The 14,702-nt window shown below is 48.5% G+C and overlaps 1 long non-coding RNA gene across 2 annotated transcripts in view; it reads right to left on the bottom strand.

Moving 5' to 3' along the window:
- Nucleotides 1-6,586, bottom strand: part of LOC102020113 — an 11,355-nt gene extending 4,769 nt beyond the window's left edge. The window contains exons 1-5 of one of the 2 annotated variants that reach the window (XR_260407.2): nt 6,250-6,586; nt 5,643-5,916; nt 4,927-5,094; nt 2,254-2,379; nt 969-1,108 (exon numbers count right to left, since the gene is read on the bottom strand). This is a non-coding gene — a long non-coding RNA (uncharacterized LOC102020113). Of the gene's footprint in view, nt 1-968; nt 1,109-2,253; nt 2,888-4,036; nt 4,417-4,926; nt 5,095-5,642; nt 5,917-6,249 lie in introns of those variants that run through there. The other variant, XR_001233350.1, reaches the window with a different exon arrangement.
- Nucleotides 6,587-14,702: the final 8,116 nt, after the last annotated feature.

The following is a 14,702-nucleotide window of genomic DNA, read 5'->3' as shown; positions in this document are numbered from 1 at the left end:
TGATATTTGATCTACACAGAAAACACAATTCATTCTAAGGGCAAGGCAGACAGAAATTTTATTTTTATCCATAACAATCTAGAAGAAAATCATTCCATGTTCCAGCTGATTTCTGACTTGGTCATGTGTTGGGGGTGGGGGTGGTGGTGATGGTACAACAGAAAACCTCCCAGGTTTTAGAGGAGCTACGATTTTTCAGAATTCAGGGTTGACTAATGACTAATTGGAAGTCTCTGAATTCTTTGAATTTGTGAAACCCCTTGTCCAGTTGTGGCTGATTTCTTGTTATTGTGAATATTAAAAGTTTATCTCGTAGATATCACTAATTTGGGGGAAATCAGCAAGAAATTTGACTATTTTTGATTGTGTTCATATGATGCAGTCCTCATAATTAACTGGGTTATCAGCGTACCCAAGGACTTATCATTCCCTTTATTAGAAGTAGTAGAATATCTTTCTCTCAATGAATATTTTCTTTAAACCTATCTTTTAAATTTTTTACAGTTTTTTAGGCCAGAATGTTTTCTATTGATTTCAGTGTTCATTTTGAGCATATTTTGTTCACAATCCATCAAGTTTACCTGCATGTATTCAGCTTGCTTGCTTTCTTTCTTTCTTTCCTTCTTCCTTCCTTCCTTTCTTTCTCTCTTTCCCTTTCTTTCTTTCTTCCTTTCCCTTCCTCCCTTGATTTTCTTAAGAGATGGTCTCACTCTGTTGCCCAGGCTGCCCTCAAATTCCTGAGCTCAACCAAACCTCCTGCCTTCTAAGCCCAATAACGGGGGCTACAGGCACGTTCCACCCTGCCCAGCACTCTGTTTTTTAATAAATTAATTTGATGATAGCAAATTAAGTTTGCTTTCATCTACATCCAAATCAGAGTCTGTAATTTTTCCCTTCTGTTATTGAAATATTCCACAACCTATTTCCCAATTCCAAGAAGAATGCATATTCAAGCTTTATCAACTTACAGGCTTCTGTCTTCCAAGCCTTTGAAAATATCTTTCATAGGTCTTGACCCATGGTCCCATTTTGTGAGGCTTGAACAGCCCCATAGCAAGCAGACATCCTCACGAGAGTCTCATGAAAGAAAACTCCAGGCTCAGCAAACCTAAAAAGAAACCATGCGACAGAGGCGAAGTGTCGAAATAGTGAGTGACTTCGAATGCAGTGGAGATGCCAGGAAGACCTAAAGAGAAAATTCCAAACTGCAGTCCACATGTCTCGCTTCTGCAAATTTACAAAATGTGCGGCCATGTGCACACACTACTAAGACCCCTTCCTGGGCCCCGCAACCAGGTGGGTTGGGTAGAGAAATGGGAGTGTTCGGATTGCGAAGTAAAGCGAGATTGGGGGGGGGGGCCAGCAGGGTGGCAATGCCTGAGGCAGGGCGGCTCACGGGCACTGAGACAGCTTGTCCTCAGGGGTGGAGACCTAAGGAGGAGTTCTGATTTTGTAGGTTCTTCTCAGATAAATAAAAACTAACGGGGCAGGAAAAGGGGAAGTTAGTATTTAGAGGGTGCAAAGTTCCAGTTGGGGAAAAAGCAAAAGTCCTGGAGACGGGAGCGGGTGACGATTGCTCAACAATGAGAATGTAATTAATCCCACAGAATTCAGGCCTTCAGACGGTGACGGTGGCAAACTTCACACTGTGTATTTCACTACAATAAAAATTTTGTTAATAAGAATAATTTTAATTTTTTTTAGAAATGACAAATTGACATCACTGTAGATTCACATACAGTCGTGAGAAATAGTAAAGAAACCTCTTGTACACTTAGTTTCCCTGAATGGTAATATTTTGCAAAAGTGTAGAACGGTAACAAAGCCAATATACTGATGCATATACAATCTTTCTCATCTTGCTCGGATTCCCAGGTTTTATTTGTGCTTGTTGGGGTCCGTTAGGTCGATGCAACTTTATTCCCTATCCATCTCACACAAAGATCTCTTCTGCTGTCATTCATAAGCACACCCAGGCTGGGTGTGGTGGTGCACACCTGTAATCCCAGCACCCGGAAGGCTAAGGCAGGAGGATCGTGTGCTGGAGAACAGCCTGGCCTACATAGTGAGTTCAAGGCCACCCTGAACTACAGAGCAAGATCCTGGCTCAAAAAAAAAAAGCACACGAACTTCCATCCCTGCCCTCCACCCCAAATGCCTGAAAACCATTTGGCAGTCCTCCATTCACAAAATTCTGTCATTTTCGCATTGCTGTGTAAACACAATCACACATTTACATGCTTGTGGGCTTACTTCTCTCATGCCTGGCTTCACTTCCTGGCCATTCATCCGTTTTGTGTATGACACACATCAGTAATTCATTTTGGACAGAGCAGGACGGCAGGGTCCCAAGGTACCACAGTTCGCTTAACCATTCACCTGTGGAAAGACACGTGAGCTCGCAAAGGACAGCCTGTCAAGAATAAGGCTGCGGGGACCATCTGTGTACAGGTTTTCATGTAAACAGACCCCCACCCCAGGAAATCACCAGGGTAAGTACAATCGTAAGGTTTGATGGCCGTTGAAGTTTCAGTTTTTTAAAGACACTGTCAGACCATTTTCCAGACAGCCTGTGCCATTTTGCATTCCCAGTGTACGAGTGATCCGGTGTTTCCCCATCCTTGCCAGCTTTTGGTACTGTCGCCATGTTATCTTAGCCCTTCTGATGGTGTGTGGTGGCCTCCTGTCCGCGCTTCCCTAGTGACAGTCGGTGTTGAGATGGGTAAAGCACTGGAGTGATGTAGACAATGAGAACTTGCAAAAGCTCACCCCGTGGAGGAGCCTTCCAAGTCCCTGATGACGGTCTCTGGGGAGCAAAGCTAGGCCGTGGCAGAGGGCTGAGGGCGGGGATTCCAGAAATGCTTCCGGAAGTGGGGAGGTATGGTGACTGTAAGGAAGAGGGAAGAACCCAGGGTAAAGGTCAGGTTTTTAACTCAGTTGGAGAAGAGTTCTTTAAATATGTTAAATTTGCCTGTGGAACATCATGAAGCTCAGAGGCACCTGGATATCAGTGTTCAAAACCTACATGGTGTCTGGGCTGAAGACAAAGATTTGGAAGCTCATTTCTACCACTGAAGGTGGAAGGAGGGATCTGATTTTGTGAACACCCAGCTGCTTGGTTCCCACCTGTAGCCCTCCGATCCCTGGGGTTTGGACAGCCGCTAAATTCACACACACATACGTTACCCAGGCTGGCTCAAACTTGCCATCCTCCTGACTCAGCCTCCCAACATTTTCTATAGCGTAGGACGCTTAGCACACACCTAAGCTCTATTTCTCAGGTGTAAGTAGATTCAGTTATGGTTTCACAAATCCTTTTTCTTCACCATAATTTTAGTACTGTTCCTTTATGACTATTTCACAGTCAGATAATAAAAGTACTAAAACTGGTGTGAAGGCTGCATGAGCAGTGTTTACTCCTTTAGAAGAGGCAGAGGCTTGCAGCTGCTTGCTAAGATTCCCAGGGCCAGGGCTTCTGGTGGCTCTGCAGTGAGGCTTTAGGGTCCTCTGGATATTAAGTGGCAGAAGACCACCGCCTGCTCTGCCTTGGAGGCATCCAGCCTTCCTGCCCCGCTCCCCGGAGCTCCCCACAGATACCTCCCTACACGGGACAGGCGGCAGCGAGGCTCCCCCTCCTCTGCCCCTACACTGGCAGAAACCCACAGTCCCCCTACTTTGCTCTGAGGCTGCTGCCCAGAGGTCCCCTCACCGGTCCTAGTCCTCCTGGAGTGAACCCCGGCTCTCCACCCTGTCACGCAGATGTGGGCTTTGTCTGCGGCCTTCAAGTTTTCTTACAGCAAATTTATTTTACTGGTACATTTAGGTACACATTATGCTAACAGTCATCGTAGGGAATTTGTACCTGTACATGATGTATCTTGTTTCTTCTTTTTCTCCCATTCCTCATCCCCTCCCTTCAATCTCTCTTCCCCTCCTTATTTACAGAAGCTTTGTTTGCATTTTTTCCCCTTCTATTCCCTTTTTTCCCTCTTGTCCCTTTCTTCCTTTCCCTCAGCCTTTAAGATTTTTAAATTACCTTTCCCAAGTCTGTCCGACCTCCAAGCGTGCACCATTTGTACCCATACTCCCAGTCCCTGGGCAGCCAGTCACCCAGAGACCCCTATATGTGAGGGCTAGAGGGTCTTGTCGCAGGCAAACAGGCAAGATGGCCTCAAAATAGGACGGACGGGGTTCCCACCTTGTTTCTGTTGTTTCATAGGCTGCTGTTTAAATATAACTCCAATGAAATTGAAGTTATCCTTGGAGGGAGGGGAATGCGGGAGGAGCCAGCAAAAGCCAGCCTGGCCTGTTCTACTGCCTGAACTGCAATCACTGACCCTGTGCAAGACTCAGAAGCCATAGGTGAAATGCAAGATCTTGCTGAAAATCAGGAAGATTTTTCTCCCAGGAATATGAGACCGGCCTCTTCCTCCCGAAGAATACCTGGAAAGCTGCCTGGCCCATGAACTATCCAGAACGATGACAAGGAGAAGCGATGTGGGGACCCTCAGCCTGCACAGCTCCGAATCCGTTGCGTTGATTCTCTCTGTTTTCCAGTTCTGAGCTCCAAAAGCTCCACATCATGCATTTCTTTCCACAAGAAGCAAAATAATGAAGTTTTTTTTTGAAACTTCTATTTATCTTTTTGCTTTATTTTTGAGTTTTCCAAAATTAAGAATCCAATATCCGGACTCTGATTATTTAAAAACAAGCAAGTTAACTTCCGCTGAATAAACTGGCCCCTAAAGGAATCATTTCTCTGGGGACCTGCGATTCCTACAATGGATCCGATCCTAGGAAGCCAACATCAGGTGGGGAGAGGAGGAGAACCAGTACTTGAGGCGGCGCTCCCCTCGCTTTCCCTCCGGAGTCATCTCAGCCTTTGTGCGGTGCCTGCCGCCCACGGTGGTGCCAGTCAGGACCCACCTGCTCCGCAGCGTCTCGACGCCAGAAGAGGCCAAAGACAGAGCTGGCTCACAGCAAGCTGGGGGTCGTTCTTCTGGAGCTCTGCAAAAGCACCTTCCCCTGATGCCAAACCATCACAGCCACGTGACGTGGAAAGCTTGCTGGGCAAAGGGGTCAATGACTGGGGATCTCACAGGGAAAAGGAAAAAAAACTGGAGTGAGAACTACACATTTGTCAGATTTTTACTTTTCTAAGAAAGGCTATTTTAAAAATAACTTTCTCCTTTCACCTTGTTTCTTTTTCGTTTTTTCCCAATATTACTCATTTTTAATTTTCTCCATATTGTATCAGTGTATGGTAGTCATACAGAACAGCGGGTTTTATTTTAGCACATCCACACACGCATGTAACATGTTTTGTTTATTTTCACCCCCGTTACTCCTCTTCCCCCTCCCTCTCCCCTCCCCTGGTCCCTTCTCTAATTATCTGCCCTCTGCTTTCCTCTGATCACTTTCCTTTTTTCTATTTCTCTGATTTTTTTTTTTTAGAATCCCCCTTTGACAGGGGCTGGGGATTTAGCTCAGGGCAAAAGCGCCTGCCTGGCAAGCGCAAGGTCGTGAGTTCAGTTCCCGGTACCGGAGAAAAACCAAAAAAAACAAAAACAAAACAACAACAAATAGAATCCCCCTTTGACAGAAAACGTGACATTTGACAAAGTCTGGCTTCCTTTGCTAACCTGACGGTCTCCAGTTCTGTCCATTTTCCTGCAGATAACCTGATCTCCATTGCTTGCTTTAAGAAAGAATAATGTAACGCACGTAGGTGCCCACTGTTGGCTTCCGGGCAAGGTCTTGGCATCATTCCCCCACTGCAATGGTTATGGCTCTGAGCTGGTATCCACGTCTTCTCTCAGAAACCATCGGTGAGTCTCAGACTGCAGTTTCCTGCTGTGAATATCTCCAGTATATGGCCAGGAGAATGAAACAACTCCTCTGGAACTCACGCCCTCCCTTCCATGGAAAAGAAGAGCAGAAAAATAGAAGGCTAAGAACAAAAATGGAGGTACTCCTCGACAACCACCGTGGACCTCGGTGCGGGTTCCCATGCTCAGGGTCAGCCTGGAACTCATGATCCCACCTTGGGGTGGCAGAGGCTTGGCCCAAAGCGTGACGAGGCTCCCGCAGGGGATGGAAGAACATCTGCACGTCTTCCAAGGCTCAACCAATGCAGAGGCTCCCTGATGACCGGGGGGCCTCTCATGCCACAGTGGTCATGGATGCCCATCCGGTCGGTTAGCTGGGGGCAGCTGAACACGTCTGCAGCGTGGAGAAATGGGTACTCACCCTGACAGCCGCCCACTGCCTCAGCCGTGGGCCAAGTGGAGAATTCCCTGTTGCACTCAGAAGCAATCTGTCCGCGTCCGGAGGCCCTTGGGGGAATGTGCCCCTGACCTGGGGTATGTAATCCCTGGGCTCTCAGTCACAGCGACTTCTTCACACGTCTGTTCCCAGGCACGGGCACCATCCAACTTCTGTTCTAATCACAGGTAGGAGGGTGCCTCTCGGGAGCTGAGGGTGCAAACGCCCCCGCGCTTGACTGTGGCCCCCCGCAGACAAACGAGGAAACCCATGCTAAGAAAAACCAAGTGCTCGTTTCAAAAAAGGGCCATGTTTGTAGACCAACAACCTGAAAAAGATAAAAGTAAATACTATAAACAGAAGAAAGATGTTCAACACCCCTGGGAATGTCTTAAATAAACTGATACAATACAGTGGCATTTTTAGTACATCAAACTGGCAGAATAAAAAGTTATAATCATCCTTTTCCCAGAGCCAGGGGAACCTGGCTTCTCATATTCCATAGAGAAGAGCAAAAACAACTGCAACTGCCCTGGAAGCCAGTTTTGCCTCACATATTAAGTTCCAAAACATATGAGTAACTTTTGACTCAGTTATTTCACATGTGCAAATGTATTTTAGGCAGAATGAAGAGTGTGAAAAGATGTCCCAATATTAAAATATTCAGTAACTATCCAACACTAGCAACCTGTCTGAGTTAGTTACAGTAACTGTAAGTAATGGAGAAGTGTAGAGATATGTTAATTGTGTGTTTGTTAAAGTGGAAAGAGGTTGAAAATATTTGGTTAACTTTTTAAAGGGTTAGAGGCAGTACACTTGGAAATTATTCCTAAGCAAAGAGGATGCATCCAAGATCAAGATAGACAGTTCCCTGCTTTTAGCAAGATTTTATTTTGAGGGCTGACAATGTCTGAAAATTGCATAACAATAAACAAGTCAGCTAGTGAGAAATTTCTGAAGTGATAGATATTGTGCAGAGAATTAAAGCAGGGTAACATCATAAAAAGAGGTCATGCTGGGATTTTATACTGAGGTGTGAATGACTATGAGGAGGAGGTCCTGAGTCCTCCACACAAGGTGACAGTGCAAAGGCCCAGAGGCAGGAGTAAGCTTTAGATGACACGTTTGGATCCAGCTGGGCCACACGACTAAAGCAAAGACAGGGGAACCAAATGACAGAGGTCTTAGAGCAGGGCTACATTTGATGAGGCTGAGTAAAATGATGCTGCACTGGAGTTTTATTCTGCATGCTGTGCAAGGGCAGTGCAGGCTTCACAGGAGACCAGGTGTTAATGTTTGTAAGCTTCTGGCTGCTGTGAGAAAGAATGGGTTTGAGACCACGGGAATGGAGATGGTAGAACTGGGAGGCTGCTGTGGCCCAGGCGAGGCTCAAAGGTGACTTGGACAAGGGTGAGAGGTAGAGACAGAAAGAAACAGATGCTGTCGGGATTGATCGTACGTCTGGGACCCGTAGTGTTTGCTAGTGGACTGATGACTCCTTGGTTTCCCCTCTCTTGCCTCCTGTTGCCCTCAAATCCTTCCAGCTCCCCTTTTGGTCCTTGCCCATGATGAGCCATCTCTGAGTCCTGCCTTTGGGTCCTAGGTGATGACTTGTTCCTCAGGCCCAGTCCCCCTTGCCTCAAGCTAACTTTCTTACAGCCCTGGATGATACTATCAAGCTCCCAATAGTGATTTAAGGTAGCCATAGCATTTGAAGCAAGCAAAGATCAGAGAGATGAGGCAGCTTGCCCAGTTCTGACTGGAAGAACCAAGATTCAAACCCAGGTCCTTCCAGCCCAGAGCCAACATCTCCTCCCCTATGACATGCTAGACCAGCAAGGTACATCCAGCTCTAGCTATCCAAAGTCTAAGCTCCCTTGCTCCATAGTCAAAGAATCACGGCTGCCCAACTGCATTGATTTCCTAGCCTCCCTTGCAGCTAGATGTGAGCATATGACTTATCTCAAGTACAGTATGAGAGGAGGATATAACAGAAGCAGAAGTCCTGCTCCACACGCTTTCCTCTTCCTACAGCCTCCAACCCAGGCTTGGTAGGAACCAGCTCCAATTCAGTCTATCACAATAAGATGGGGGGAACAATGATTTATAAGGAATCTAAATCTCTGAATAACTACATGGAGCTAAGTTTCCCACCAACCTCAAAGGCTTACCTGAACTGTTAAGTAGGAGATATATAAGCTTCACTCTTAAGAGTTATATTAGTGTTGAGTTTCTTTGTTATAGCAATTCAGCCATATCCTAACTGATATACCATCTTGACACTATCTGTTTTTAAATATCAGTGATGTCTTCCGTTAAGAAATAAATAATTGAACCACTCCAGCAGTACCTCCAGGCAATGAGTAGCCTGCTGAGTCTCTCCGCTCTTGTCCATGGTTGATTTTGTCTAATCTGTGGACTAGGTTCAATGCCTGGTATGAGAACCTTGAAAAGCAGTCTTGATTGGAAACCAAAATTGGCAGGAACTCTATGCACAAGGTATGAGAATGTATTTATACCAGCTGATGAAGAAAGAATCAGCAATGCCTTCCAAAAAGCCTTCAAAAGAGCCCAAATTTTGGCAACCAACTTAAGATCCCCAGAAGCAGGTGTGACAGTCACTTCCGAGTGGCTTCATCCCAGTACTTATAGGAATCCGACAACCCCCTGAATTTCCCTGTGGTTTCCCCCAGATCTCCTCAGAAAAACAAAGCACCAAGTCCATCTTGTCCTTGAACCCTGGCTACATTTGAATGGAGGTCACAGCACTGCACTCATACTCCACTAGCTTTGGCAGTGCTGCAGAAAGTGGGGTACATGGTGTTCCCCCAAGGGCAGGATATAGGAGTTTCCTAACAGGAAAGGTGGAGAAATAGAAGATAAAGAAAAGGTACCACAAGCTTAAGGAAAATGCTCTGGACTTTGGGCTCAGATGGACACAGATTCCGATCCTGACTCTCCCACTTGCTTATCCACTCACTTTCTATTCGGACCCAGTTTCCTAGAGAAGGCGATTCCTGCTCCCACCTCCTATCTGGGCATCGAGGACTGAGGCAGCAGCTCTAACATATGTTGAATGTCCTGGCAAGGAAGGAGCTCAGTAAAAATTGCAAAACAAAATCCAAACAGAGCCTGCCTCCAGACGAGGAAGTGGGCAAGTCTCACCCTCCCCCAGGTCACCATGAAGGGAATGTGGCCTGCCAGCTGGCCCCAAGGTCTCTAAGTTGTCAAAGACAGGCTTCTGTGGGTGCCACTGCGGGACGGCAGGACGTGCTTGCTGACCACATCCCAGCTGTTCTGCAGCTGTGGCTGCCCAAACCCTGCAGCTATCCTTGCGTCTCCACCACCCAGCAAATCACACAGTGGAAGCCCCAAGGGAAGTCATGCTCCAGTCACCCTATTCTGTCACCTAAATCCAAGAGATAACGATGAAGAAATGTGGTTTTTTCTTTCTAGTCCCACAGCCGGCAGTTGCCTTGATAAACAGACACCAGAGGACTAAAATCTGCTTCCTGCATTGATTGTTGTCCTTACCATGCGATGGAAAGTGGGGGGCTATGGGAAAAGAGACTGCAAAGAAGCCTAACAAATCAGTTATTATCACGGGCACAGGCCTCAGGTTTTTAACTTAAACACACATAGACACTACCACATATGGAAAATCAAGTGATTTTCACACCATGGCTTGGGGTTCCTTCCCATGCTGAGGCCATGGTGCTTGGTCCAAGCCGCGGATGATTTGAACATCACCTACCCCTCCTCCACCCAGCTCCCCCTCCTGATTTTCCAGCCTCTGAAGTGAACATTATCACCGGGGATATCATCTCAGTTCTTAAGAGAATCTTTGATACTCCTGGTGAGTGTTCAGATTTTCCCACTTCTGCAAAGCATTTGTTTTAAGTTTTTTAGAGGCAAGGTCTTGCTACGTAGTGCAGGCTGTCCTGCAACTCACTATGTAGCTCAGGATGACCTCGAACTCAAGATCCTCCTGCCTCAGCCTCCAGAGCGCTGGGATTACAGGTGTGTGTCACCACGCCTGCGCTTCTGCAGAGCATATGAATTCCTCACCAGCCCTCTACTTTCCAGTGTACTCTTAGCATCCTGGTCACACTCTCGACAGCACTGTGTCAAGATTAACAGACTTCCAGCTGGTCTTCTGCCTCCTGACTCTCAAAGCATCTTCCACTCACTGGCTGAAGTGGAACCCCGCCCACATTACTCCTCTGCCCAGTAACCTCCAGCGGCTGGCTCCCTTTGGTTCATTCTGCAGCCAAAGTACTCCACAGTACGGCCCTGTGTCTGAAATTTGTTTAATATATCTGCTGCTTCAACATCTGTTTTCAGACCCGACATAAATGGTTTGAAAGCCAAGTTTCTTTGCCACCTTTGGCTCGGAGGTTAAATTTCCCTCGTCGTGTGGTTTTTGCCCTGTGGTCCGTGTATTCCTCATTCTCTAACCCCAAACCCGCAGCGGCTAGATGCAGTGAGACCTGGGGGTCAGTGTCAGAGCCCACTCCACCCTGCCTTCTTTAACCAACGCAGCACCCCAAAAAGCCTAGGGGGTAACAGCCCAATCGTCATCACCCCCCACATCCTCTCTTGTGTTCCCACCCACCGGAGGAGCACCCCGCTGCCCTCAGCCTCCTCCTGACGCCCCTGGGAGCTGTAAGTAACAAATTTCTTCACTTCAAGCATTTTGGGGGTCACCTCCTCAGTGGGCCTCACCTGAGCAGCACGCGTGGGCCTGACTGTCCCACTCAGGGCTCTGCCGAGGCGGCTGTCCTGGCTATGGCCACTCTGCGTTATTGTCTGTATTTGTATCGGTACAGGGCTGCAGTCCATCATTGTTACCGTCCTTGGGGAGAGCTGGTCCACTTACATAACACACCTCGATTATTTTTCATTCCCTCCCTGCTCCCCCACCTCCCTCTTGCAAAAGATCTACCTCCCTGTTTCCTATTATCTGTCTTTTCCTTGTTCTGTATCTATAGCTTGGGTTTCTCATATTCAAGCTTGTGTATCTGATTTATTTCACTTAACGTAATGGCCTCAAGGTGCATCCATTTTCCTACAACTGACTCAAGTTTATCCTTGTCAATGGCAGAGTAGTACTCCATTATGTATAAATACTACATTTTCTTTACCCAATCATCTGTAGATGGATATATAGGCTGCTTCCAACATTTACCTTTTATGAGTTGTGCTGCTACAAACATGAGTAGGCATGAGAATTGCATGACATGATGTCTTTAACTTTTGGGAAAGGCCTAGCTGGGTTGAATGGAATTTCTAGCTTTGGTTTATTGAGGAATCTCCACATTGATTTTTTGGCCACTGTTGACAATGAGGCTGGGTGTGGTGGTGCACACCTATAATCCCAGCACTCAGGAGGCTGAGGCAGGAGGATTGTTGTGAGTTCGAGGCCAGCCTGGGCTACAAAGTGAGCTCAAGGCCAGCCTGAACTGCATAGCGAGACCCTGTCTCAAAAAGAAAGAAAAAAAAAAAAAGACAATGATGCCTTAAGACCCCATTAGACAAAAACCACAGGATCAGAATGACCATACCCTCCCGTCCCTTCTCCACCAATTCCGTGCACAAATTCCAACTGGATCCCTTCCTTGTGCAAGTCCCATGCTCCCGTGCAAGCCCTTCCTGCCGGATGCTCTGGCTGCCGTCCTCTCACCTGCACTCTCCAACCACACCCACTGCAGAGCCCCTGAGACCACCTCCAGGGACTGCCCCTCCGTAAACATGTTCCTAATCCTTCCAAGGAGCAGTCAGCTGGCCCCAGTCCTCAGTCCTCTGGTGATGCGCTCCCTCTCCTCCTCAGGGTCAGGTCCAGAATGTCTACACCCGCCCCCCATCAGCAGCCTAGCTGGAAGGAAAGCCCAAGGGACCAACTTGCTTAAAGGAGCATTAGAACACAGGCTGTGTTTAACCAGAATAAAACAGGCAGGGGGTGGATGGTACAGCGGCGAAGCCACCTCTCACCCCCGGGCACAGAGGCCAATGGCCTCCTCCCTCCCAGGGCCACATGGGGAAGTCGCCCTTCTCCCCTCTAGAGTCAAGAGTGAGGGTCGGTCCCTCCTTCTTCCATGGCGCCAGCCAACTCCCCGCTGCTGCCCCTCGAAGCCGCCCTTCTGCTGTGAACTTGAGCTTCTCAGACATCTTGCACAAGGACCCCAGGGTGAAGGGACAGTGCCCAGTGCCAGTTCATTCCCCCACCGTCTTGTCAGCTGGGAGGAAATCTTTAATCCATTTCACCTGGAACCCCATTTTCTACAGATGCACTTTAGCCCAGCAGGTGCCACGAGTCATCTGCAACAGACAGGCGCCGCAGTAGCACGCCAGGCCCTCTGCACGGGCGCCGAGCTCTGTGAGAGGCACTAACACAGCTCCCTTCTCTGCAGCCTTCAGCTTTGCCCTAGGAGTGGTACCCAGGGGGAGCAGGACCTGCACAGTGAGCACACAGCCCCCCTCAAAAGGGGAGGGAGGGTTAGGGGGCCCAAGAAGAGGTGGAAGCCCTGGCTGTGCTTGTCTGCCCCTATACACACGGGGCCAGTTTTTAAGTTCTCCCTGGGCAACTCTTCACATCGGACAAGAGAGAAACTAATACAGTCACTAGTCTCACCCTTGTTTTGCAGTGGCCTCACTGAACCCAGGCTAGTCTGTTTCCTGCTCAGACTGTGAAGGAATTCAGGCTTTTTGCAGTGAAGAAAGACAAGGATTCCCCGGAGTTTTGTATTAGGAATGTTGCTAGATTGTTGGTTGAAGGCATACACACTTGTTAATTTGCACCCCAAACACACCCCATGGCCTCATTTAAACCTGAGTGTTCGTGCGTGTATTCCAGCTGCCTGTGCATAGTTCCAACTTAATCAAGTACTTAATGAGTAGCTTTAATATTCGTTGTCTTCTCCATGGGCGTCTACCCTCATCAGGGCGATAGCCGCTGGCTGTCTCCACCGCCCCACGACTGCACTGAAAATTGTCCTCATCTAGAAAGTGGACTGTTTGTCCCCAAGGTGCCAAAAACCCTGCAAAGCACTTTCCAAAGGCTCCACTTGAAAAAGAGATGTTTCTACTTATAGATCTTTTAGAAACGCCAGGCAATTAGGCAGAGCTGTAAGAAAGCCCGTGGAGTGACAGTCTTTCAGAGATCCTTGGAGCGGGCCAGACACCGCCCTGAGCTGGGGAGGCAATGATACGGGAGCCCAGGCTGTAGGGAAGGGTGACCCAGTGCAGAGCGACAGACTGAGGTCACTACCAGGCAGGCGGGGCTTGAGGCTCAGGATTCCACCCTGAAGAGAGGCTTCCGCTAAGGGAGGCTGAAGTCTGAAGATGAAGAGAGACTGGTTATTCGCCAAACGTTAGGGCTGGTGCGCGCGCGCGCGCGCGCGCACACACACACACACACACACACACACACACACACACACAATTTTTTGTACAACTCCTCTATTTGTAGACAAGGAAACTGAGGCCCAACAGAGCCAGAAGACTTGTTCGAGGTCAGAGCTAATTTTAGAATCCAGCCTTGCAAAACCCAATCCCTTTCTGCTAAATCACATGGATTTTATTTATATCTCAGCTATAGGTTATCCAAATTCGCTTGGCCAATAAAACACAGAATATTGAGTTAACAAACCACATCCCTCAAGGCCACAGGCATAAATAACGATCGTGTTTTAATGCGGATGATACCTTTTCATTTTGCAAATCCAGAAGATTGCTCATCAAATCAGAATTCCAGCCAGCTTGTTCGGGGAAGACCGGGAAGGTCATAACCCCATCTAAAGTGCGTTGGGGCTGTCGGCTCTGGCTGCGCAGTGCTAATTTGGGCGTGAGCTGTGCGTCCAGACTGACTTCATGCCCCAGCCGGGTGACGCTGCTGTTCCGCAGCGGGGGTCGCTCCCCGGGTTCCAGCAGTCCCCGGGGATTTACCGCGGCCGAGGTGGCCGCGCTGTCGCCAGCGTGTGCCCGCGCTGCACGCCGAAACATTCATTGGGAAAGCGCGTGAGACGCCGTTCCCAGCGCGCGCGTGTGCAGGGCAGAGCGCGGCGGCGAAGCATAGACCGGGGATACCTCTGGGGACCCGCTGCAGGAAGGCGGGGAGGGACGGTTTCTTCCGACCTAGACGCTGAGAAGTTGTGTACAATCAGACACGAGAATGTATTCGTGCGTTACGCGAGTAATACGTACGTATTCGACTCTTTTTTTCTCCAAAAGATTCTTAAACAAAAGTACAGTCTCGATCGAACAAAGGTGCTTTGCGGCAGGGCGCCCCTCTCGGATGGAAACGGGCTCCTCTAGAAGCCGGAGCAACTTCCCTTGACTCTCCCGGACCCCCAGGTGGAAGGGGCGCCCCTCCGCCGAGCCCTGCGGGGAGCCGGACCGTTGGTCCGCTGGGGCTGGCCGCCCCGGCCGCTCGCTTCCCC

The sequence above is a fragment of the Chinchilla lanigera genome, unplaced genomic scaffold (genome assembly GCF_000276665.1).
Source record: "Chinchilla lanigera isolate Chin_1 unplaced genomic scaffold, ChiLan1.0 scaffold00015, whole genome shotgun sequence".
In the NCBI taxonomy this organism is placed as follows: domain Eukaryota; kingdom Metazoa; phylum Chordata; class Mammalia; order Rodentia; family Chinchillidae; genus Chinchilla; species Chinchilla lanigera.
This window is presented reverse-complemented; position numbering and strand designations above follow the sequence as displayed.